The sequence below is a fragment of the Papio anubis genome, chromosome 6 (genome assembly GCF_008728515.1).
Source record: "Papio anubis isolate 15944 chromosome 6, Panubis1.0, whole genome shotgun sequence".
Classification (NCBI taxonomy): domain Eukaryota; kingdom Metazoa; phylum Chordata; class Mammalia; order Primates; family Cercopithecidae; genus Papio; species Papio anubis.
In genome coordinates, this window is record NC_044981.1 from 6702886 (window position 1) to 6726245 (window position 23360).

The 23360-nt window shown below is 46.3% G+C and overlaps 1 pseudogene; it reads right to left on the reverse strand.

The window, feature by feature from the left end:
• Positions 1 to 4462, reverse strand: part of LOC103883438 — a 31917-nt pseudogene extending 27455 nt beyond the window's left edge.
• Between the last annotated feature and the right edge of the window lie 18898 nt (positions 4463 to 23360).

The following is a 23360-nucleotide window of genomic DNA, read 5'->3' on the forward strand; positions in this document are numbered from 1 at the left end:
GTGATGATGATGGTAATGATGATGGTGTGGTGATGATGATACTACCAACCTCATAGGATTTTGGGGGAGGCTTGAAAGTGTTGATATGTGTGAAACCACAGAGATACTCCTAGCACATAGGAATGTTCAGTGCACTGAGGCCATTCTTTAAAACTCTGGCTGGAAACCCCTTCACATTCCCCAGTTCCCACAGAGTCTCCATCTTCTCCCTCTGCTTCTTCCTGCCTCCCTGCCTTGTGTTCTTTCAGAGTCCCTCATGACTGTGTCTTTTCCCCATCCCCTTTCCCCCAAAAGGTAGCTGGGTTTCAATATTAAAATCAGTGCTTTGGAGTCTGACCAAGATGAATTCATATCCTTGCTCCACCCCATCCTGGCTTGGGCAGGTGCCTGGCTGCCCTCACCTGGAACCTGTGGCTTCCATCCTGCCTCCCAGACCTAGTCACAGCCATGAGGATGCCAGTCAGAAAAGGGAAGGAATGCCCGCCCTGAATAGGAGCTCAACAAATAGAGCCATTCTGCTTCCGTGGCACCTGATGCCTAATTCTGCAGCTGCTCCCGGTTTCCCTTGCTTTTCTTCCACCCTCCACACCATATTGTGCTAATGACAAGAACCACCATGTACTGAGCATTCGTGCCTTCCCAGCACTGTGCAAAGAATTTTGCTCCTGTAATCCTCACAACTCCTGGATTTAGGTTCTGCCCTCTGCTCCCAGAGCTCTATCTACATTTCCCAAGGGTGCCACTCAAATAACAGCGCATTGCTATGAAGATCAAAGCAATAGGTGCACAGCGGGAAAAGAAGAGAAAGACATGAAGGGGCACCTAATGGGGTGACCAGCCCTCCGGGCTCACCCAAGGCTGAGGACCAACCGGGACGGATTGTCATTCTAACAATCCAGTCATCCACAATGTCAAGGATGCCCGAAAATATTTTTTGCTGCTATGACAATGGCTCAGAAACCTGCCTGATGATTTTGGAAGGTACTTAACTTCTCTGAGACTCGATTTCATCATCTAAAACAGGGATAGCAATGGCTACCTCCTCACAGGGCCATTGAAGAGACGAAAAGGGACAAAGTGCATCCAGCATTCTTGCAGTGTTTGTCTCATGGTGAGCCCTCCTCCACAGGTGTCAGCATCCAGCCCTGGAAATCACACCTGGACTTGTCCACCTGCCAGCCACCAGCCCTGGCCACTTCTTTACTCTCTCCAAATCTCAACTGCCTAAACTCCATCAGTTCAAGCCAGGCATAGTAGCTCACACCTGTAATCCCAGCAATTTGGGAGGATGAGGTAGGAAGATCCCTTGAGACCAGGAGTTTAAGATCAGCTTGTTCAACGCAGTGAGACTCCATGTCTACAAAATATTCTTTTTAAAAACTGGCTCAGTGGGGAGATTAAGTAAGTTACAGAAAGCTTGTGAAGAAGAAAAGAAGAAGAAGAAGAAAAAAGAGAAGGAGGAGGAGGAGAAGGAGGAGGAAGAAGAAGAAGAAGAAGGAGGAGGAGGAGGAGAAGGGAAGGAGGAGGGGGAAGGAGGAGGAGGGAAGGAGGAGGAGGGAAGAAGGAGGAGGGAGGAAGGAGGAGGGAAGGAGGAGGAGGGAAGGAGGAGGAGGGAAGAAGGAGGAGGGAAGAAGGAGGAGGGAAGGGGAGGAGGAGGGAAGGAGGAGGGAAGGAGGAGGAGGGAAGGAGGAGGGAAGGGGGAGGAGGGAAGGGGGAGGAGGGAAGAAGGAGGAGGGAAGGAGGAGGAGGGAAGGAGGAGGAGGGAAGGAGGAGGAGGCAGAGAGAGAGGAAGAAGAAGAAGAAGGCGGCAGAGAGAGAGTGCTAGCTGAAAAGAACACTCTGCCTAGACTCCACTGACCAGGCCTCACAGTTTTTAGAAAAAGGAAGAAGACAAACCTCACAGATGCAGCCTGGCTGGAAAACCCCAGTCCCTCAGTTCTTAACCACCAGACAGGGAAGTCTTGGCCAAACAATGGTGGAACAGATTCTTTGAGGGACAGACAAGAAAGAGAGGGGGACAGAGGGCCCCAGCTCCAGCCTGAGGCTTGGGTCTGAAATGTCCAATCCACCAGCACACCTGACACTCCTTGGCAGGAAGAGGACAGAAACCCTGGCAATCTGGAGGGAGGCATAGCCTGTTCACAGAATCAGAAACATGGGAGCAAAAGCCATGGCCTTTTGTTCAGAAATACCAAACATCGAGGCACCTCCAGCAAAGTCCCTGGCCCAGTTCCATGTTATTGTGACCTCTGAGTCCTGGCCGAGTGCAGGGCAAACTCCACTACCTGCTCAGTGGTCCTCAGGTCCCTTGCTCCTGGCACTGGGATCCTGTTTCTTTTTGCCCCTTCCAACTGGGCTATCCGGCAGGGATCAATCGGGCCCCACGTAGAAGACACAGTCTGGGAGGGGTCTCCAAGGCCTTTATGTGAAAGTCGATGGCTCGGATGTTACTATTTTTTAACATGGATTCAATGCCAATGGCACGCTGAGCCCATGGAGAATCAGAGGTAAACAGTCAGCAGGCAGGCTCTCTGGGGAGATAAACAGATGCGTGGCATTCCAGAGCTCTGAGGAAAGATGCCCCTCAAAGCTAGGGAGCAGCTTTTGTCCATGCTGCCACCTTTAGGGGCATTCTCAGAAATTCCCACTCCTAGGCTCAGTGACAGGATCATCACAGCCTAACAGCTTCTTGGCCATGGTCGTGCACAGTCGTTGCCAGCCACCCCCCGATATGGCAGGCTGTGCTGTGATGGCCCTTTGCTCCCTGCACCCCAGGTGCTCAATCATGACAGGAGCAGCCTCCAGCCACCCTAGCTTCACAGCCACCCTAGCTTGGATCAGCTGGTCCCTCTCCTGGGGTGAAGGCAGCGAAGGAATTACATCAGCCCACAAGGAAAAGCCACTACTTTTGGAAGGGGCCAGGGAAGTGCAGCGGGAGGGGTCAGCAGAGCGAGAGGGGACAGGGACCCACCATGAGGGATGAAACTGATGACTTCCAATTGATCGCCCCACTCACCCTCAGCACCGGTCCCAGCCTGTGCTCACCTCCCCCTGCTGCAGGTGTGGAGGCGCAGCACACGTGGGATGGGGGCTGCCCCTGAGCTCTCTGGCTGTGGAGGGACAGCTCTGACAGGAGATAGGCTCCTATGCTGATTAGGACAATTACTCTTTCTCTGGGCTTCGGTTTCCTCATTTGCAACATAAAAAGCTTGGGTTTGATGGGTTTTCGAAGATCCTTTGAGCTCTCTGATTCAGCAATGTGATTGGAGTCTAGCCAGACACAGCCCCCAAATGTGGGGCTGGCCCCATGTCTGTGGAGGGATGGAGGTGGAAAATCAGGATGTGGTGGCAGGGCTGTCTGTGGGATTCTCCTGGGAGCAATGCTCTTCCCCATCTCACAACTCACCCGCACGGCCTTGCCAGATGCCCTGGGTCTGCACCAAACGTTCCCCGCCCTCACAGCTTGCATCCTTGCTCACCTTGTAAATGACTCATGACAGCTGGGGACAGGGTGCCCCAGAGCACGCCCACAAGTCAGTGCCCATCCGCCCCTTCTCCAGGTGCCACTGCTGGGAGCTGTGGAGTTGTCAGCTGTTCCTAAGCCAGGGGAGCTCCTTGAGTTACAAAACCGAGAGGACATGGAAATTGAAATAGGAGAAGCAGCCAGTGGGGGCCAAAGGGCTCCTGGGGCAGCTATGGAAAGACAGCCCTGCCAGAGCGAGCACATTATTCATCGGCTCTCTTGGGGAGACATATATGGTTATAAACAGAACCTCTTCCTATCACAAGAACGCCTGCCAGCCTTTTCATGGATCACCAAAGCACCCCCGAGCTTTGCGCTTAGGGACGATTGCCAGGCATGGGAAACACCTAACAGTTGCGTGTCAGCACCGAAGGAAGTGGGGTTCAGACAAAAGGCGTTCCATTTCACAGCAGGGAGGAGGGAGCCCCTTGGAAGAAAAAAGTCTTTCTTGGGGCCACCCAGCAAGCCAAGCCAGAGCTTCTCAGCAATCAGGTGTGCATTCCTGGAGCCCACGCCACCCATTCTCGACCCAGGGAAGGGATTAGGGAACTAGGGATATTTTGAGACCCAAAGAAAATTTACCCCCTACAAAAGAGCCCAAAGTTTTCCCACCATTCCGCAAATCAGCACCTGGACTGCGAGGCCACGAGGGCTGCATTGAGTGGAGGGAGAAGGAAGGCTGGCCAGTTAGGAATGACATCATGTGGCCACAGTTTAAAAAAAAAAATGCACACTGCTGTTGAGAGCTGGGGTATAAATACCACGGCAGTTGCTGGGCATTTATGCCCCGGCTCTTAGCAGCGGAGTGGGAGTGGATCTCTCCAGGTTGGATCGAGTGGCTGCTTTCCTGGAAACCAGGCTCCTGGTTGCTAGGGCCGATAAGACAGGGAAAATGCTACACTCGGTGTTCATGGGAAAACATTTTGATATTGAAGAAGAGCTGAGACGTGAGACGTGTTAACAGTTGAGTAAAAACAGAGCAGGCCTGGCTCAGGGGCTGCAGCTACCCGCCAGGCGGGCACTTAGATTACCCACGTGGTGTGCTGCAGGCAGTGAGTCAGACGGCCCATGCTCCCGAGACTGAGGGATGACAATCCCAAAAGGACGCACTACCAAATGTGGCTCCTCCAAGTAGGCCCAAGGACCCGGCCTCCGCTCCAGACGGCTGTGGGCCCCTGCAGGCGTCACACTGCAGCCAGCCACCTTGGCACACACAGAGACTGTGGACGCTGACAGGCAGTGCCACAAGGCTGGAGATGAGGAAAGGGACTGTGCAGGCGGATGGGGGATGCTTTGCAGCAGGGCACAGGAAGCCCTCGCAGGGACAGACTCTCCACTGACAGGTGTGGCCAGAGAGACACTGGCCTCGGAGCCTCTGTTTGTAGCTCTGTGCTGGGGCTTGGGGTACAGGGCGGCCCTCAAAGGGAAATGGTTTTGGTGGTTCAGGAAATAAAACCTTTTGGCAGAGACCCAGGGCTGGCCTGACGCACGCTGCTTTCTGCCCTACAGCTAAGAGCGTGGTAGCAAGGTCCTTCTAGGTTTCCATTTTAATCCACTCACCAGATGCCTCGCCTGGGATTTACAAAGTTTAGACTCCACATTGGAAGATTCAAATGTCCCTCATTTTCTGCCTCCCACAAGTCAGCTATGAATTTTCCCACACATAACTAATAACTTCAGTTTTTCTCTGCTATTCCCTGCAGGTCTCTGCGAGCTCTCAGGTGAGAGGGCTGAGCTCAGGATGGCTGGACCCAGCAGGGCCTAAGGGTGGGGCTTAGGGCCACAGTGCTGCGCTTGACCAGTGATGCTGGGAGCCAGGAGGCCCAGTTCTGTTTTATGCGCCAGGCTGGGCATCACTGCCCTAACCAGGAAAGCGGAAATCAGTGAGTACCAGCTACTTCTCTGTGATGCTCCACTCACCACAGATAACTCCTGAGAGACGGTATTGTGTTCCGGAGGGGAGTGGGAATAATGGACGGAGGAGAGAGAAGAGAAAGGGAAAAGAGAAAAGGAGAGAGGTCTGAAGCCAGCAACCCAGCGGGGTAAGGCAGAAAGTGGGAGCACAGAAGGCAAGACAGAGGGGGCTCCCCACCTGGCAGGAGATGACCCAACATGCTTAGAGTAGAATGGAAAACACAACGACAGGTAAATCTAAGTTTAAAAGGAATTTTTTGAAAGAAAACGGAGGCCGGGGTTGTGGCTCACGCCTGTAATCCCATTACCTTGGGAGGCCGAGGCAGGTGGATCACTTGAGCTCAGGAATCTGAGACCAGCCTGGGCAACATGGTGAAACCCTGTCTCTATAAAAAAACACAAAAATTAGCTGGGCATGGTGGCACATGCCTGTATTCCCAGCTACACGGGAAGTTGAGGTGGGAGGATCAACTGAGCCTAGGAGGTCAAGGATACAGTGAGCTGAGATTGAGCCACTGTACTCCAGCCTGGGTGACATAGTCAGACCCTGTCACGCCTGTAAGCCCAGCACTTTGGGAGGCCAAAGTGGGTGGATCACGAGGCCAGGAGATCAGGACCATCCTGGCTAACACGGTGAAACTCCATCACTACTAAAAATACAAAAAATTAGCCAGGCGTGGTGGCATGCGCCTGTAGTCCCAGCTACTCGGGAGGGTGAGGCATGAGAATTGCTTGAACCCAGGAGGCGGAGGGTGCAGTGAACCGAGATCACACCGCTGCACTCCAGCCTGGGCAATAGAGTGAGACTCCAAAAAGACAGAAAGCTAGAAAGCAAGAAGGAAATGAAGGGAAAGGAAGGTGAGGAAAGGGGAGGGGAGGGGAGGGGAGGGAGAAAGAAAATGGAACCAAGGTCTACTTGAGAGTAGAGGCTGGGAGAAACATGAGGATCAAAAAACTACTTATTGAGTACTATGCTCATTATGTGGGTGACAAAATAATCTGTACACTAAACCCCTATGACATGCAATTTACCCACGTAACAAACCTGCACATGTACTCCCTGAACCTAAAATGCAAATTGGAAAGAAAGAAAAAAAGAGACCAGGCACTGTGTCTCACGCCTGTAATCCCAACACTTTGGGAGGCCAAGGTGGGAAGATCACTTGAGGTCAGGAGTTCAAGACCAGCCTGGACAATGTGGTGAACCCTCATCTCAACTTTAAAAAATACAAAAATTAGATGGGCGCGGTAGCACACACCTGTACTCCCAGCTACTCAGGTGGTTGAGGCACGAGAGCCACTTGAACCCAGGAGGCATAAGTCTCAGTGAGCCGAGATAGCACCATTTCACTCCAGCCTGGGTGACAGAGTGACGCTCTGTCTCAAGAAAAAAAAAAAAAAGGGAGAGAAAATGGAAAAGACTGAAAAGTTGAAGCGGGGGGAAATTAATCAGTTAGAAACAAGGCTATACCCTAAGATGGAGCTGAAATTTGAAGTTTAGAAAATAAGGCAAAGGACATAGATGTGTAATATATATAAAGAAAAAACAAGAAGCTAACATCTAATTAGAGCACCAATCTTCATTCCAGAAAGGTAGCAGACATAAGCACTTAGCAAATTTAAAGTATTCTGACTAGCAGAATGACAATCACAAAAAAAGAGCAATATTATAAAATTGAGCAGCGGCCTGCAAACATTTTTGTCAGGGGAAAAAAATTCAAATGGTACTAATGTATTAATACTGTTCTGTTTATAAATTTCATATGATTGCATCTATGTAATTTTAGAAACATTAGGAAATAGAAAAACGAAAATTTAAAGAAAATATTTTAATAATTTAAAATATTTTATTTATCAACTATATAAAAAGCTTTATATGAGGCTGGGCGCAGTGACTCACGCCTGTAATCCCAGCACTTTGGGAGGCCGAGGCGGGCACATCATGAGGTCAGGAGATCGAGACCATCCTGGCTAACCTGGGTGACAGAGCGAGACTCCGTCTCAAAAAAAAAAAAAAAAAAAAAAAGCTTTATATGTAATATTAATATTCTATGAGAGTAATATGATTGAATAATTTTAGTTATTTTTTCAAATCTTGGCTTAGCGTGTGATTTGAAGGTCATATTTTGCTATTTGATTTTAATGACTGTCATAAGTAAAAGACGTGCCTCACAAACATTAGTAATGTAAGTAGGTCCAAATGAGGATCTTGGGACATTGGTAAGTATCTTTTAAACCTATGCACCATATTAAGCAAAAGGTGTATTGAAATTTGACTGTTAAGTATCAGTCTTCACTAATGTTGATTAGCTATTACTAAAAATCAGAAGTTGTTGTACTTGATACTTTCAACAAATGTCTTTAAAACTCACTGAAATTTCTTATTTGACAAATTGGGAGCAGAATAGAAAATTCTTTTTCCATATTTTTAAAGAATGCAGGTATGAGGTCTATGTTTAATAAATATCATTTTCAGCTGAAAGGAAGAATGAGAGGGAAGGAAGGAGGGAGGGAAGGAGGGAGGGAAGGGAGGGAAGGAGGGAGGGAAGGAAGGGAAGGAGGGAGGGAAGGACACTGCAAGATTTAGAAATAATCTCAAAGACCTGTTTCAACATGCTCTCACTGCAACATAACTTTCTTTTGAAAACCAACTATTCTTTCACTCATTATTAAAATGTCATATTTATTTAGAAGGGACATATTAAGTTGTTCTTAATTTTCAAGATTATTTTCTACATAGCTTATAACTGGCAGCTACTCATCAGAACAGGTCAGAAATTTTGAAATTGCTGTCAAATCTGCATCTTCAGGTCTGACAAATCTCCTGAGGGCTTTGCCTTGAATAAACCTCTACTTGAAATATATGTTTCCTATCTACTTCCCATTTCATAAGAAGTGTAAAGATTCTACGTAGAAGTCAGTTATAGACTATGCTGCACATGTATGTGTGTGTATATATATACATATGTGTGTGTATATACACACACTTATTTAGCCACACCCATGACCTCCTTATAGCACATGAGCTACATGTAACAAGTCACTGGCAGTGAACATGAGTGAGCATGTCGTTATCTGTCAGTCTCTCAAATTGTCAAATGCCCTCTCTCCTCACAGGGCCATATATAGGAATGATCACCTGACAGACAGATCAAGTGAAACTACCAGTGTTAATCTACATATTTTCAATTAATCAGCCAAGCGCAGTGGCTCATGCTTGCAATCCCAGCACTTTGGGAGGCCAAGGTGGGTGGCTCACTTGAGCCCAGGAGTTCAAATCCCACCTGATCAACACGGTGAGACACTGTCTCTACAAAAAATACAAAAATTACCTGGGCATGGTGATGCACACCTGTAGTCCCGGCTACTCAGGAGGCTGAGGTGAGAGGATTGCTTGAGCCCAGGAGGTCAAGGCTGCAGTGAGCCACGAACACATCACTGCACTCCAGCCTGGGCAACAGAGCAAGGCTCTGTCTCAAAAATAAATAAATACATAAATAAATACATAAATAAATACATAAATAAATAAATAAGAAAAAGAAAGAAAAGATTGAATTAAATCAATCAAGTTCAATTTGTTTCATAATTTTAGTTTAGAATACATTGAAATCAAAATTCCAGCTCTCCTGGAAACCCCCTGCAGAGGGGCCAGGATCCAGTAAGGCACATAAATGTCTGCTCCGGGAGCCTGCGTTCACTCCCCCCTGGACCATTTATTGCTGTGCAGCCCTGAATAAGTCCTTCAAGCACTCCGTGCCTTGGTTTGCTCATCTACAAAGGGAGATAATAAAAATTATTACAAAAATCTATTCAGGAGGTGAGTGTGACAATTAAATGAACAAATCCATGCAGAGGCCTTAGATTTTTTTTTTTTTTTTTTTTTTTGAGATGAAGCCTCACCCTGTTGCCCAGGCTGGAGTGCAGAGGCACGATCACAGCTCACTGCAACCTCTGCCTCCCGGGTTCAAGCAATTCTCCTGCCTCAGCCTTCTGAGTAGCTGGGATTACAGGTGTGCGCCACCACGCCCTGCTAATTTTTTGTATTTTTAGTAGAGACGGGGTTTCACCATGTTGGCCAGGCTGGTCTCGAACTCCTGACCTTGTAATCTGCCCGCCTCGGCCTCCCAAAGTGCTGGGATTACAGGTGTGAGCCACGGCCCCCGGCCAGCTCTTAGATTTTTTAGCTTACAGTGGAGATTCAAAAAACATTAGCTGTTATGATTATCATGTGCAATAATTATGTCCTTCTATAAACTGGAAGTAGTACGTGGTGGCTAAGAAACCAGTTAGAGGACTGTTTCTTTATCCAAACAAGAAAGGATTGTGGCCAAAACCAAGGAAGCGGCAATGGGGTTGAACAGAAGGAGAAGGATCTGAGAAACATTTGAGACATTATGTCAGTAGACTTTTCAACTGTTGTAATTTCAAGAGAAGGAAAAAAGCAGTCAAGTGTAACTTCGAAGTTTCTAGTGCATGTGATCAAGGAGTATTAGCTGAGAAAAGAAAATAAGGAAAGGTCTAAATTTGGTGGAAAAGAATAACTTATTGAATGTTTACTATGTGCCAGGAAAGATTCTAAGTGTTTTTTATCCACTAAGTCATTTAATCCTCGTAACAACCCTGTGAGATAGATGCTATCCCTATTTTATAGATGACAAGACTAAGCCATAGGTCTGTAACTTTTCCGAAGCTATACAGCTGGGCTTCTAACCCAGGATATCCAACCCAGAGTACATGACCTCCACTGCCCCACATGTAGCCTTTCTTAGAGATAATGAGTTCAGTTTAGTTTGAGGGACATGGAAGAAGCTATGTGGAGGAGTGGGTTGAATGTAACAGTCTGAAACTCATATGAGATGTGGAGATAGCAACCAAGCTTGAGATGCCAGATGTAGCAGCATACAAATGGGATTGCAGCCACAGAAGGGCACATGGGAAGGAAGAGAGATCTTGCACATGAGAAGAGGCCGGGGAGACATCCCTGGGGACACGGATGCTCCTGACCTGCCCACAAGGGTGTAAATGTTAGCTGCTTTTCATTGTGGATGTTTGCCTATCATAACGGCTTTATGCAAGGGGGTCTTGGGCTGCTCAGCATCAGAACCCCCTTGCCATATCGGGGAATCTGCCTCAATCTTGGTGGGACCCACACCTTTCACTATAGTAGTCAGAGAGCCAGACATTTGCTGTTCCTCAGCCCGGGAGGCCAAGCCTGAACAAACAACATGTGTCTGGCCAATCTAATAGGACAACGAGTCCTCAGCAAGGGACACCGAAGCGAAGAATGTTGCCACATGTGTTCCACCTACAGCAATGCCTGCAGTGTCCTGGGGTGGCAGGGGTGGCTGAGGGCTCGTTTTCTGGCAGCAGAGTCCCCCCACCCTGAGGTGCGACCTTGGCTCTGATTTCCCATGGCTTCCCCTCATTTTCTTACAGTTGTTCTTTAGTCTTTCTGTCTATTCTGCGAACTTCTTGGCTTAGTCCCCCAAATGTCTTCTTCTAGAGCAGTTTCTCTTGTTTAACTTGCTCTCTCACTGGTCCAGTGCCAATGCACCATTCCTGAGATAATTCTATTGTCCTTGCACTCCTTTCTCTCCTTTGTAATCTATTACAGAAGTGGTTATACATTTTCACCTAAAAACATCCCTAAGAAACAATCACCTCCGGGACTGAACTGTAGGACAAAATACATCCATAAAGAATGATTACCCTAAATTAGAATAGTTACCCAAATGTACAAATGGAATAAGTATGAGTTCTTCTACCACACCTGGAGTGTAACAAATGTCTTATTTCACTTTCTTAATTAAATTCAATCCCAGCACCACTTGCCAAGGTTGGTTACAATGGCTAATATCAGGCCAGACGTGGTGGCTCACACCTGTAATCCCAGTACTTTGGGAGGCCGAGGCGGGTGGATCACTTGAGGTCAGGAGTTTAAGACCAGCCTAACCGACATGGTGAAACCTCATCTCTACTAAAAATACCAAAAATTAGCCAGGCATGGTGGCGGGTGCCTGTAATCCCAGCTACTCAGGAGGCTGAGGCAGAAGAATCACTTGAACCCAGGAGGCAGAGGTTGCAGTGAGCTGTGATCGTGCCACTGCACTACAGCCTGGGTGACAGAGTGAGACCCTGTCTTGAAAAAAAAAAATAGAATGGGTAATATTAGACAATATTCATGATCTACCATCCTGGAACATGTAGGACTCCCAGGGCTTACTCGCATCAGAGAAATGGGGAAGGGTTCTGAATGGTCTTCGGCTCTGAATGGTCACTATTCCTTTGCTGCCCAAAGCCACTCCAAGAGCAGGTTCTCCCTTCTGGCGTGCCCTGCTAGCCTGGCAGCCCCTCACAACTGTCCTCCCATCAACCACAGGTGCAGCCATGGAGCCCTTGCCAGCATCCCCAAGGTCACAGGACCCAGTGGCCAACCTCACTGTCTTATCCACGCCAGGTCCTTGGAAGTGCTGGCCAAGGGGTGCCCTCGTCCGGCAACCTATGGGTCCTGGAGGTCTTCGTGCACAGACGGCATTTCCAGCCTCCTGACCCTCAGGATGGCCTTCCACACACACAGCCAACACCTGTGTGAGGAATCCAGCTTCTTGTCCCTTCAGGTCCCAAGAGAGCAGAGAACACAAGAACTCCTCAGAAGAAAGCCCCTGGCTGTTCCTTATGGAGAAAGTGGAAATCACCCCTTCTTGTGCCAATGTGCCTCCTAGGGAAGCAGATGAACAAATATACAATAAAAATCTCAGTTCCAGAGCCAATGTATTTAGGAACAGTCCTAAAAACACAGTTTATTTTTAAGAAGAATTACTTTTGAAACAAAAGTTATGTTGATAGATGTTCTGCCTGCAAGTAAAAGAAATCATCCTAGTGTAAGCCAAAAGTGGGCACTTTTTTCTGTCAATGCAGAAATAGAGCCAGGCCTCTGAAAAGATTGGAACCCTAACCTGGAAGGCAGCCAAAACCTCCGCGTACTTTTGCCTTGCCTATGCTTTGCTCTGCACACCTGCTTTATTTTGCTCTCTGCAGACCACTTGAGCTCCCCAGAGTATTGCAGAAGAACATGCTCATAGCTCCAACGCACATACTCCCACTCCCCACCTCCACCTCCCTCCAGAAAGATTCATTCAGCCCATCTCTCTTTCCCCTTTTCGCTTATTTTCTTTCTTTCCTTTCTTCTCTCTCTCTCTTTCTCTGTCTCTCTCTCTCTCTCTCTCTCACACACACACACACACACATTTTTCTCTCGTCTCTCTTTTTTGTCTCCTCTCTCTCTCTCCCCCCTCCAGACCCCCCACCATCCCTGCCAATTTCCAAGTTCCAGGAAGGGACTCTGATTGGTCCAGGTGGACTCAGCTCTGTCTCTCTCTCTCTGGCCCAATCAACCGGCAGAAGGACAGGCTCATGTTACCCAAGCATGGCTGTCAGGTCCAGCCTCATCACTGGACAGGCTGCTGAGAGGGAGGGCAAAGCTAAGGATAGCATCTTGTTTGGATCTCCCTAAAAGCCAACCCTGAAGCAAGAACTCAAGTGCAAGTGGGGCATTCGGGAGATGCCAGCAATACCAGTTGGGGAATAGGGAGGTGATGCAGGAAGAGGACGAAAGGCAATAAGGGCTTCTTATTAAAGTAGCTGCCCCTGTGCATGACTCTGGGAGGGAACTCTGGGAAATGGTCCAAGCCTCAAAGTGATTCCACCTGACAGTCAATGGAGCCAGAGTTGATGTCAGCTCCCGAGAGTCCTCGGTGGAGGATGGCTCCTAAGTTGTGATCACCCTATGGCACTTCCCACCTGTGTCGCGTGTGAGAGCAGAGTGGCCTTCCTCACTCTATCTGTATCTATAGTGTAAAGCCAATTATGTACGTTTTAAACAAACAAATATCGAAGACACTGTGTTTTATATACATACATATACATAAACACACATTATATATACATACATTATATACATACATATATAGAATTCAAGGACATAAATCAAGCACATTTGAAGTGGTTGCCTATGGGGAGGAGGGAACTGAAATTTAGGGATCAAATAAGGAAAAAGTATAAAATAAAACAAGACAAAGCTTTGCCCAGACACCAAAGGATAGGGTGCCATGAGCTGAGTAGACTTCACTCAATTCTCTGCCATCTATCCGAGTTTTTCAATAAATGTTTTTAAAGCCAAGTTGACTCATTCCTACAGTGGCATTCTGAAGGGATTATTTTTCCTTTCACCTAGATTGCCCAAACCTTCCTGAGTTTCTGTCCCTCCCAAGGCCTGGTTTTCCCCATTCCCTCCAATTCTGGGAGCACTCTCATATCTTTCCAATAAATACTTTTTTCCCCATAAGTTAGCAGAATCTGCTTCTGTTGCTTGCCACCAAATAACCCAATAAGGCCTCAATGCATATGGCTCTGGGGGACCATCAAGAATCTTCCAGGGAAAAGGCTTCCAGGTAGAGAGATCAAGTGGCCATTTATTTCCATATCCAGTGTTTAAGCTGCTCTGTCTCCAGGGCTCTGGCTACTGTTTGGGAAGGGCAAGGTCATGCTTCAGAGTGGAGTCCCCAGCACCTTGCGTGGGGCCTGGCCTACAGTATGAAGTCAATAAATGCCTTTTGAACAGATAACTCCGTGAATGAAAGAACAAGTAAGTGAGTTTACAAAAACTGCTGTTGTCCAGTTGCTTTTTCCTAGAATCCTGCCTCCACCCGGCCGGCTGTATTTATCTTAGTAACCATGGTATAACAGGCAAAGGACAGCAGATGTTCTGTGAATTATCTTGGTTGGACCAAATCGCTCTGGGTTAGCCCCAGAGTCAGCTTCATAGGTGGATGTCCTGTGCAAATGTTCTGTGCCTTTGCCATTTTAAAACCCTTAATAATTTTTTAATAGGGGGTCCCACATTTTTATTTTGCACTGGACCCTGCAAATTATGTAGCTGGTCCTGGTTAGCACCAGACTAAATCAAGCAACATACACCTAAAGGAAACCCAACGAAACTAAAATACCACTGTTGAACTCCAGTACTGCCTGGCAATCACAATGATAACTTACTGGCAAAGGAATTTCTATTCCAAAAACTGTGCTGTTAGGATCATGGCCTTTCCTTCTTACTTCTGCAGAGCAGGGAAGGGCAATTCCACAAAATCCTCTCCTAAAAACAGATAATCAACCATGTAGAAACCAAATACATGGAAATTCCGGGCACAGACAGAATACATAAAGATAATTATAAGTGGTCTTGCTATGCAATATAGCTTGGAACAGTACTTGGGTTTCTACAAATATTTTCCATTCCATTTTCCGGAAGGGGGTAATGGTTTGGAAAGAATATGAATTTGGGACTTAAGCAGAGCTCAACTTGAATATTCTTTTTTCATTTAGTTGTATAAACTTGGGAGAGCTATTGAAGTTCCTGTAACTTTAAGTTTTTATCTTTAAAGTAAGAATAATCATAAGATTGTTAGGAGAAATAAATTGGTATTAGAAGAAGAGGGAGGGAAGGAAGAAAGGAAGGAAGGAAGGAAGGAAGGAAGGAAGGAAGGAAGGAAAGAAGGAAGGAAGGGGAGATAGAGGAAAGGAGGGGAGAAAAAGGAGAGGGTGGGGTAGGAGGGAGAGGGGAGGGGAGGGGAGAAGGAAAGGAAAGGGCAGGAAGAAAGAAGGAGGAAGGGAGACGTAAGCACCTGCCATGGTCTCTGAAATGTCCTCAGTGCTCAGCAAATGGGAACTTCCTTCCTTATTCCTTTTTACTCTTATTTCAAAAAATAGCTGTTTGGGGTGCTCTGGATCTAGCACCATTTTTCTCTAGTCCCCACAAGCCTTAAATCCATTCTCAGACAAATACTAAAACTAGGAGTGCACAGGACATTCTGAGATTAAATTTCCCTCTCTTGGTCCATATTTGAATCCCACACGGTATTTAGCAGTTCTCTGACTTATTTAATTACTCTTTGTGCTTCCTGAATGTCTTTTTCTCAATGTTCTCAATCTATACACATCTCCTAACTCCCTGCGTCAGTCATCCCCATCCTACCAGCCCACAACCCTCCCAATCCGTATCTCCACACACCCCTTCCTAATAGTTCTCCAGCGCTCCTGGGTGCCAAGAAGAGTTGTTCTATGCTGGGGGCAAATCCCAGCCTAGAAAAGCCCAGGTGCATTTTGGTAAGTGCAGCCTCGGTCTGGTAGCCACTCTCTGGGCACCTGAGAAGGTAGGAGGCAAAAAAAATGCTGCTGTCAACAGAATCCACACGACTTAGTTTTGAATTCCTACTTGGTGCTGACCTAGATCTTACCACCTTGTCTTAACCTTTGCTACAGAGAGGAGTCACACCATTCACCCACCTCCTGCAGGGCTCGGAGGACAATCAGTAAATTGTTATTAGTGAATGGTGCTTTTCTTATTATTTACTAGCCATGCCAGGAAAAACCAGTTATTCTATCACAGACTGCCTCTTACAAGCAATTAAAAAAAGGAGAGAGTCCAGGGAAAGACAGATAAGGAAGAATTTCTAAACCAGAAAAAAATAAAATAAAATGATTAAATTTGTACCCAGTTTAAGATTTCATTTATCCTCCAGCAAAGTGAAATTCAACCCATTCCAAAAGATACGAGAATCCCTGAAACAATGTGGTCTATGAGAAAGAGACAGCCATGATTTTTCAGTGAATAAAATTTCAAAGCCTGCTTTCGGTAAGTCGGACTCTGACTCTGAAATATTCTCTTGGAATCTCCAGATGTTGGTAACAGGTAAACTCAAGAAACCTGCATCTGACTGGGGATGTGGCTCAGTCTGGAAATAGATGCTGTTACAGTGAGTAAGGTGTACAGTTTATCTTTGTAAAGATAGTTCACATACCACGCAGCTTCTTTATTTCCCCAGCTAAATTCCAGCAGCCATTTGCCATTTTTGCTAAGGATGCCTTTAACCAGAAAAGTTAGGCTGGGTCTAAAAGAAATCAAACACCATAATTTGTTTGTTTGTTTGTTTAACATTCTGATCTCTCTTTTCAACATCTGTGCCTGGTGGTTTTACTTTGTGGGCAGGGAGCGTGGTAGAAACCTGAGTGTGCATACCAAAGCAGTCAGGTGGTATCTTGTACCACAGAGATGCAGTATTGAGGTTGGAAAATGGAGTATGGGGCTCAGGAAAGGCAAGCGTGCTAGTAACTCGTAATATTTGCTTTGCACTTTACAACTGACAAAATGCATAGGTGATTTCAGTATAATCGATTCTTTATTCTACAGTTTTCATCCTTTTTTGACCTTTAGACATAATGATCCAGTGTGTCATACACGGAGATGCTCAAACATAGAGCATCAAAAATAAAGTCTCACACAACGACACTTACCTTTACTCTACGTGAACCACTCTGTTATTTTCTATTTTACTCCGTTTGATTTGTTAAAAATGCTGGCCACACCCCTCTAAATTCATTTTGCAACCCACGAGTAGGATGCAACTCTCAGCTTTCTTTCTTTTTTCTTTTTGGTTTTGTTTTGTTTTTGAGGCAGAGTCTCTCTCTGTTGCCCATGCTGGAGTGCAGTTGTGCCATCTCGGCTTACTGCAACCTAGCCTCCTAGGTTCAACTGATTCTCTTGCCTCAGGCTCCCTAGTAGCTGGGATTAAAGACTCTTGCCACCTCACTCGGCTAATTTTTGTATTTTTAGTAGAGAGGGGGTTTCACTGTCCAGGCTGGTCTTGAACTCCTGACCTCAGGCAATCCGCCCTCCTTGGCCTCTCAAAGTGCTGGGCTTACAGGTGTGAGCCACCACGCCGGGCTGCAACCTTCAGCTTTCAATTACCCTTTTAGTCAGTGGGCTGAACACTGTGGGCTCTTGCCCTCATCCCTACCTGCTTCTAAGCTCTTTCTTGACCCCTCGGTGCTAGAAGCAACCATCTTACCAGCAAGGATCCACTATCATTTGTGCCAGTACAATGCCTTTGTGTGAGATTTGGAAGGCAGAAGTCAAATGAAGGCATCCGTGCTCCAGCAGGAGCAGTAGCCAACGACAGACCACTCACAGGTAAATGTGAGCCTTTGCTGGGGCCAGGAGACTGGGCCTTCCCCGCCAGCCACTCACCCCAGGACACTGTTTCTTGATCTCAGGGTGGTAGTAGCAACTTCCTGATGCTCACAGCTTCGCAGCTACACAGGCAAACTGGAAAGCAGCGGTGCTTCCCTCGCCTTCTGTTCTCCCAATCTCTCCTGTGGGTTTTAAGTACCTAATTCCCAGTATCAACTGCCCATTTGCTTTAAATATTGGTTTCTGTTTTCTGACTGAGGCCCAGGTGAAACAGATAGGTGCTAGAAATCCCTATTTGATTTTTGCAGAAACCAAGACTCAAAGTGGTCAACAGTAGTGGCAAATCTGCAACTCAATCCAAGCTTCCTGATGACAAATTTACTTTTATTTTTTTAACCACAGCTATATGTACATTAAATAATTGTTGGGTTTTTTGTTTATACAAAGTCACACTTGTGTATCTGAATTATGATAAAAGTCCTCAAAGTCTTCTCAATTCTTTTTTTCTCCTCTTTGCCAAATTAAATTTTATTCTTAGGCACCTTCATGAACCTACTGGCTGGAGTGCAGTGGCACAGTCTTGGCTCACTGCAACCTCTACCTCCTGGGTTCATGCAATTCTCCTACCTCAACTTCCTGAGTAGCTGGGTTTACAGGCGGGCACCACCACACCCAGCTAATTTTTGTATTTTTAGTAGAGATGGGGTTTCACCCTCTTGGCCAGGCTGATCTCAAACTCCTGACCTCAAGGGATCAACCCTCTTTGGCGTCCCAAAGTGCTGGGATTACAGAGGTGAGCCACCACATCTGACCCAAATTCTTTAAGTAAGAAGACATTTTCTGCGAGACAGTTTGGGGAAAGCAGAATTTTATTCAAGGGATAAAATGTAAGAGCCCTCTTCCTAAAATGAAAACAAGACCCAGTCAATGAGGAAATGGAAGCCCACATAATTCCGCCAACAAAGAGGGAGAATGACCTTTATTGGATTCCAACAATTTACACTAACTGTGTTTCTTCATTTTCCCTTCACTTGATTTCCTCAACTGTTTATCATTTTTCTAATGATGAATAGTTTTACAAGGCAGTCTCAAGTCCTTTGTGAAATGAGACAGAGTTTGACAAAATGTTTCCATAGACACCCACCCTGCACACATACTGAGGTCCAGAGAACGTTCCCTGCCACCTGAGGTTGAGATCTGACCTGACACCTAACTCTACGATCAATGCCAGGCCAACAGAATCAGCCTCACCCAGGATTGTGTCAGAAACACAGACTCTCAGGCCCTGCCCCAGACCTGTGTTGGAAACTCTGGGGACTCTGGTGCATGCTCAAGTTGGAGAACCATCACTGTAGACATTTGACTCGAACCAGAAACACTTCCCCACCTACTTCTCCATTCACGGCCTCTACACCCACCATCCTAAGGCTGTATAAAAGCAAGGGAAACATCAAAATTAGACAGGACTGTGTTCAACTCCACCTTCTAGCATTCAGGGTGACCTTGTACAAGACTGAGTCTGGCGTCTGAGGCTGGGCTTCCCAATCTGTACAACAGAAACCTCATGGTACTTAGTGAGGCTGCTGTAAGAATTAGTAGTAGTTCTCAATTGATGGCAGCAGCGATCCCTTCTGTTCATAACACCCTTGCCTCTCTGCAGTAATATGAAGGCACACACTGGCTTTCAATTACACAGCCTGCATCTTTCCCTCCATGGGAATTGCAATCCATTTCAGCTGACAGATGAGTCAAGAAAAAATATGGCAATAAACATGAAGATACAGAAGGAGCATAGTGAAGAAAGCAAGCAAAAGAGTTTAAGAAGGGATGAGAAGAAAGCAAAAAATAGGTGACAAAAAAGAGGAACAGGAAAAGTTTAGGAAGAGTGAAGAAGGAAAACAGTGACCAGGAAGCAGGTGGGGAAAAAGAGAAAAGAAAAAGTGGGGAAAGAGAAAAAAAGATGAGAAGAGAGAAAGCATCAGTGGAAGGGAGGAAAATGAATGAGTCCAAGTTCCGCTGGGAGCCAAGCTTTCTGTCCCTCCTAGCATGAGACTCTACCTAATTACCTTGTTCCCTCCAAGCTGCTTCTCAGGCTGGAAAGTGGTCTTCTGTCTGGAAAAAGCCATAAGCATCTTATGTACCTATGTTCCACCTAATCCCTGGCATTGCAGCCTGGGGGCCTGCAGATGGGGTCACGGGTTTGTGCCAGCTGCCAGGTGGTGTGGGCAACTCAGGCAACTCCAGTCCTGGATACCCAGAGGCCAGAAGCTCAAGTGGCACCCCTCATCTCCCCAGACCCTGGCCAGAAGGAAGGGCTTCTTCCTTTACCAGTTTAAGGGCTGGAAACAAAGAGAGTCCAGATTCTATTTCCAGTCTCCTCACATTGCTTCCTCCCTAAGCTTTTCCTCCCAAAGCCAGCTTGGTCTGGATGGGCAAACATCCAGTTCTTTCCAGTGAAAAGATGAGAGTGAGAGGAAGAGAGGGGGAGAGAACAGAGGGACAGGGAGGAAAGGAGGGAAGAATGGAGAAGAGGAAGAAGGGAAAAGAGGAGAGGAGAGGAGGGGAGGCAAGGGGAGAAGAATGGAACCAGAAGGTGAAACTGTCCTTGCTCACTCTCTCTTTCACTTAAAATGTAACTCCACCTGGAAACAAAGAATTTGCCCAGAAGAGCATCGCCTGCAACACAGATTTTTTTTTTCCACAAATTTCAGTTTTCCTCTTTCTTTTCTTTCTTTCTTTTTTAAAAGCAGGAATGAATTCAATCCTAGAGTCTCATGAGAAGAGATCACTCAGCCTGTTAGAAGGACCATCCTGTCTGGAATCACAGGAATTAAGAGAAACCACAACTTTGCTCAACGCTCAGTGCAACATAAAACATGTTAGCACTTGGGAAAAGGCAGGTGAGTGACAAAGAAAAGCCCTTGCAATGAACTCATTCCTTCCTGGTTGTCCGTCCGGGTCTGCCTGCCTCCCACCTGCCCATCTAGAGACCTCTCTCTCCACACCATCCTCTCCAGAACCCACCCCACATCCTGACCGCTCTGCAAAATGATAGGTGTGATTAACCTGCCACACACCTGAACTTAGAAAGAAAATGTGTTAAGGGAACAGGAAAGCGAGGGGAAATAATGTAAATATCAAATGTATGGTACATACCAAGTAGGTTAGCAGGGCAAGCCTTAAGTGAAATGTTAGAAATTAGCATTCGGCTGCCCAGCTGCGCTTGGGGAGTTGAGAGTTAGGCTTCATTCACTCACATTTCATTCTGCAGCAATAAAGGCTGCTAAGAAGCACCTTGAGTTTTCAAAACTGCCCAAGCATGATGGGACGGAATAGGATGGGGTGGCAGGGGATCTTAAGATGGGGTCGGTGGATGCTCCACAGAGCAGGTGGTCTTGCACCCAAGAACACCTTATGTGTAATTCACCACGGTTAAGCAGGGCCCCTCTCAGAATTTCACCTCGGCCCCTCCTTCACAGCCAAGATTCTAGGGCAACACCTCCAATGAGAATGGAAATGGGCTCGCCTTTTGCTTTTCCCCGGACACGGAATTCAACCACTAGTGCAATGTGTAGGGAACACAGACTTTCCAGGCTTCCTGTTTAAATCTCTCCAAGGAAAGGTATTTACAACACACCAGGCTGGGATGAGTCACTCAAAACACTCAAGAATTTTCAGCTCCATTTTAAAGGCAAACAAGCCTGATCCCTTCAAAAATTGCCTTTGAGAAGGGCCGAAGAGTAGTCAGGAGATTCTATCCTGACTTCATCTGGCCATCTATGTAACGAATGATTACTCTGATATCTCTTTACTCAGGGCCCGCTCTGCCACACACCCCTCGCTCCACCTCTCCGTCCAGCTAATCCTCACCATGGTGCCCTCCAGCGCATGCCCAGGCCAGCTTCTGACACCTCTACCACCTCTGACTGAGGGGAGAAGTAATTTTTTCAAAAAGAAAAAAATCCCCACTTTTTTTTTCTCCTTCCTTAGGGCAGAAGATCCAGAATTATTAGATAATGATAACCTAAAGCTGTACAATATAAATTACTGACAGTTTCCCCCTGGAAGACTGAAAATAAAATTACCTGAAGCCAACGGAATTCCTCAGCATACAAAGGCAAACTCTAAAATAGCAAACGTGTGCTGGAGCTTTGCACATTTCCAGGTAACTTTCTGTACACAAATATGGAGCAGCCCATTCCTTACTAGTAAATATCCACTTCCAGATGGAAGCCTGGGTGAGCCTTGTCAGGAAATTCTCTGTTTCTTGGAAGCAAAGAAGTCCATGATGGTAGGTTGGAGGTCTATTTTTTTTTTTTTTTTTTTTTCAGAGACAGGATCTCTCTGTGTTGCCCAGGCTGGTTGCAAACTACTAGGCTCAAGAGATCCTCCTGCCTTGGCCTCCCAAAGTGCTGGGATTACAAGCATGAGCCATCATGCCCAGCCAAGGCTGCAGGTCTAAAGAGAGGTCCCCAGAAGTTATTTTTGAGGTCACTCATGTTCCAGGAACTCCATCTTTGTGTACGGCTTCTGGAAGCCACAGAAGGACTGTCTGCCCAAAGGACTTGGGAAGGGCCCCAGACTCCAGTGCCCCGGTACTAACAATGTCTTTCTGGTGTGCATGCACACAAAAGCCCATAACTACATTTCTCTTGAACCAAACCAGGGATAACAAATTGCGATTGTAATTGTACAGGTGTCTTTTTAAAAAATAATATACTTTATGTTTCAGAACAGTCTTAGATCTACAGAAAATGTCACAAAATAGTACATAGAGTTCCCATGTACCCTGATACCTATTTTCTTCTATTATTAACATCTCACATTGGGATGGTACACTTGTTAACAATTAATGAACCAGTATTGATAGGCTATTATCAACTGAAGTCCATACTTTGTTCAGATTTCCTAAATTTGTGCCTTAGCTTTCTGTTACATTTTTTTTTTCCTTTCTGGGCACTGTATTACATTTAGAGATCATATCTCCTTCAGCTCCTCTTGTCTGTGATGCCTTGTGTTTGATGACTTTGGCAATTTTGAGGAACACTGTTCAGGAGTTTTGCAGAGCATTCCTTGACTGGGTTTGTCTGATGCTTTTCTTATGATTAGACTAGGTTATGGGCCTTTGGGAGAAAGAGCATAGAAGTGCAGCACTATTCTGCTCATATCATGCCAAGCTTACATGCCATCGATGTGACCTGTGACTATTGGTGCTGACCTTGATCGCCTCACTGAGGTACTGCTGGTCAGATTTCTCCACTGTGAAGTTACTCTTTTTCCCGTTTCTCCGTAAGGAAGTCACTAGGTGCAGTGGACACTTAAGGAGTGGAGAGCTATGTCCCACCTGCTTGAGGGTGAAGTTATCTATATAAATTCATATCTGGAATTCTTGTCTATGAGAGATCTGTTGACCTGTCCCATTTATTTAATTATATCAGTATAGACTCATGGACATTGATTTTATACTTTGCGTTATAACCCAATGCTACTTTTATTGCTCAAATTGTTCCGGCTTTGGCCATCGGGAGCTCTTTCCAGGGGCTCTTGTGCCCCTTTGACATATCCCCATCAATTTGGGGGAAGGAAGAGAACACCTCCTTACTTTCTGGCACTACAGTATGCCTCAGGCTCATTTTGTATATTTTTTTGCCTCAGTCCTATTTCTCCAAGGAGCTCTGGGTCCTTTTAGGTGAGAATGGTGCTAGAAACCAAGATCTGGGTGCTAGGTGTACTCCTTGCTACTAGGGTGTCTTTTTATTGTTTGTTTGTTTGGTTGGTTTTTTAGGCCCTGTCAGCTGGAAGAGAAAAGAAATATGTGTTTGTATACTAACCTATATACATACATACCACACATACACACACACACACGCACATACATACATTTTTATATATATAAAC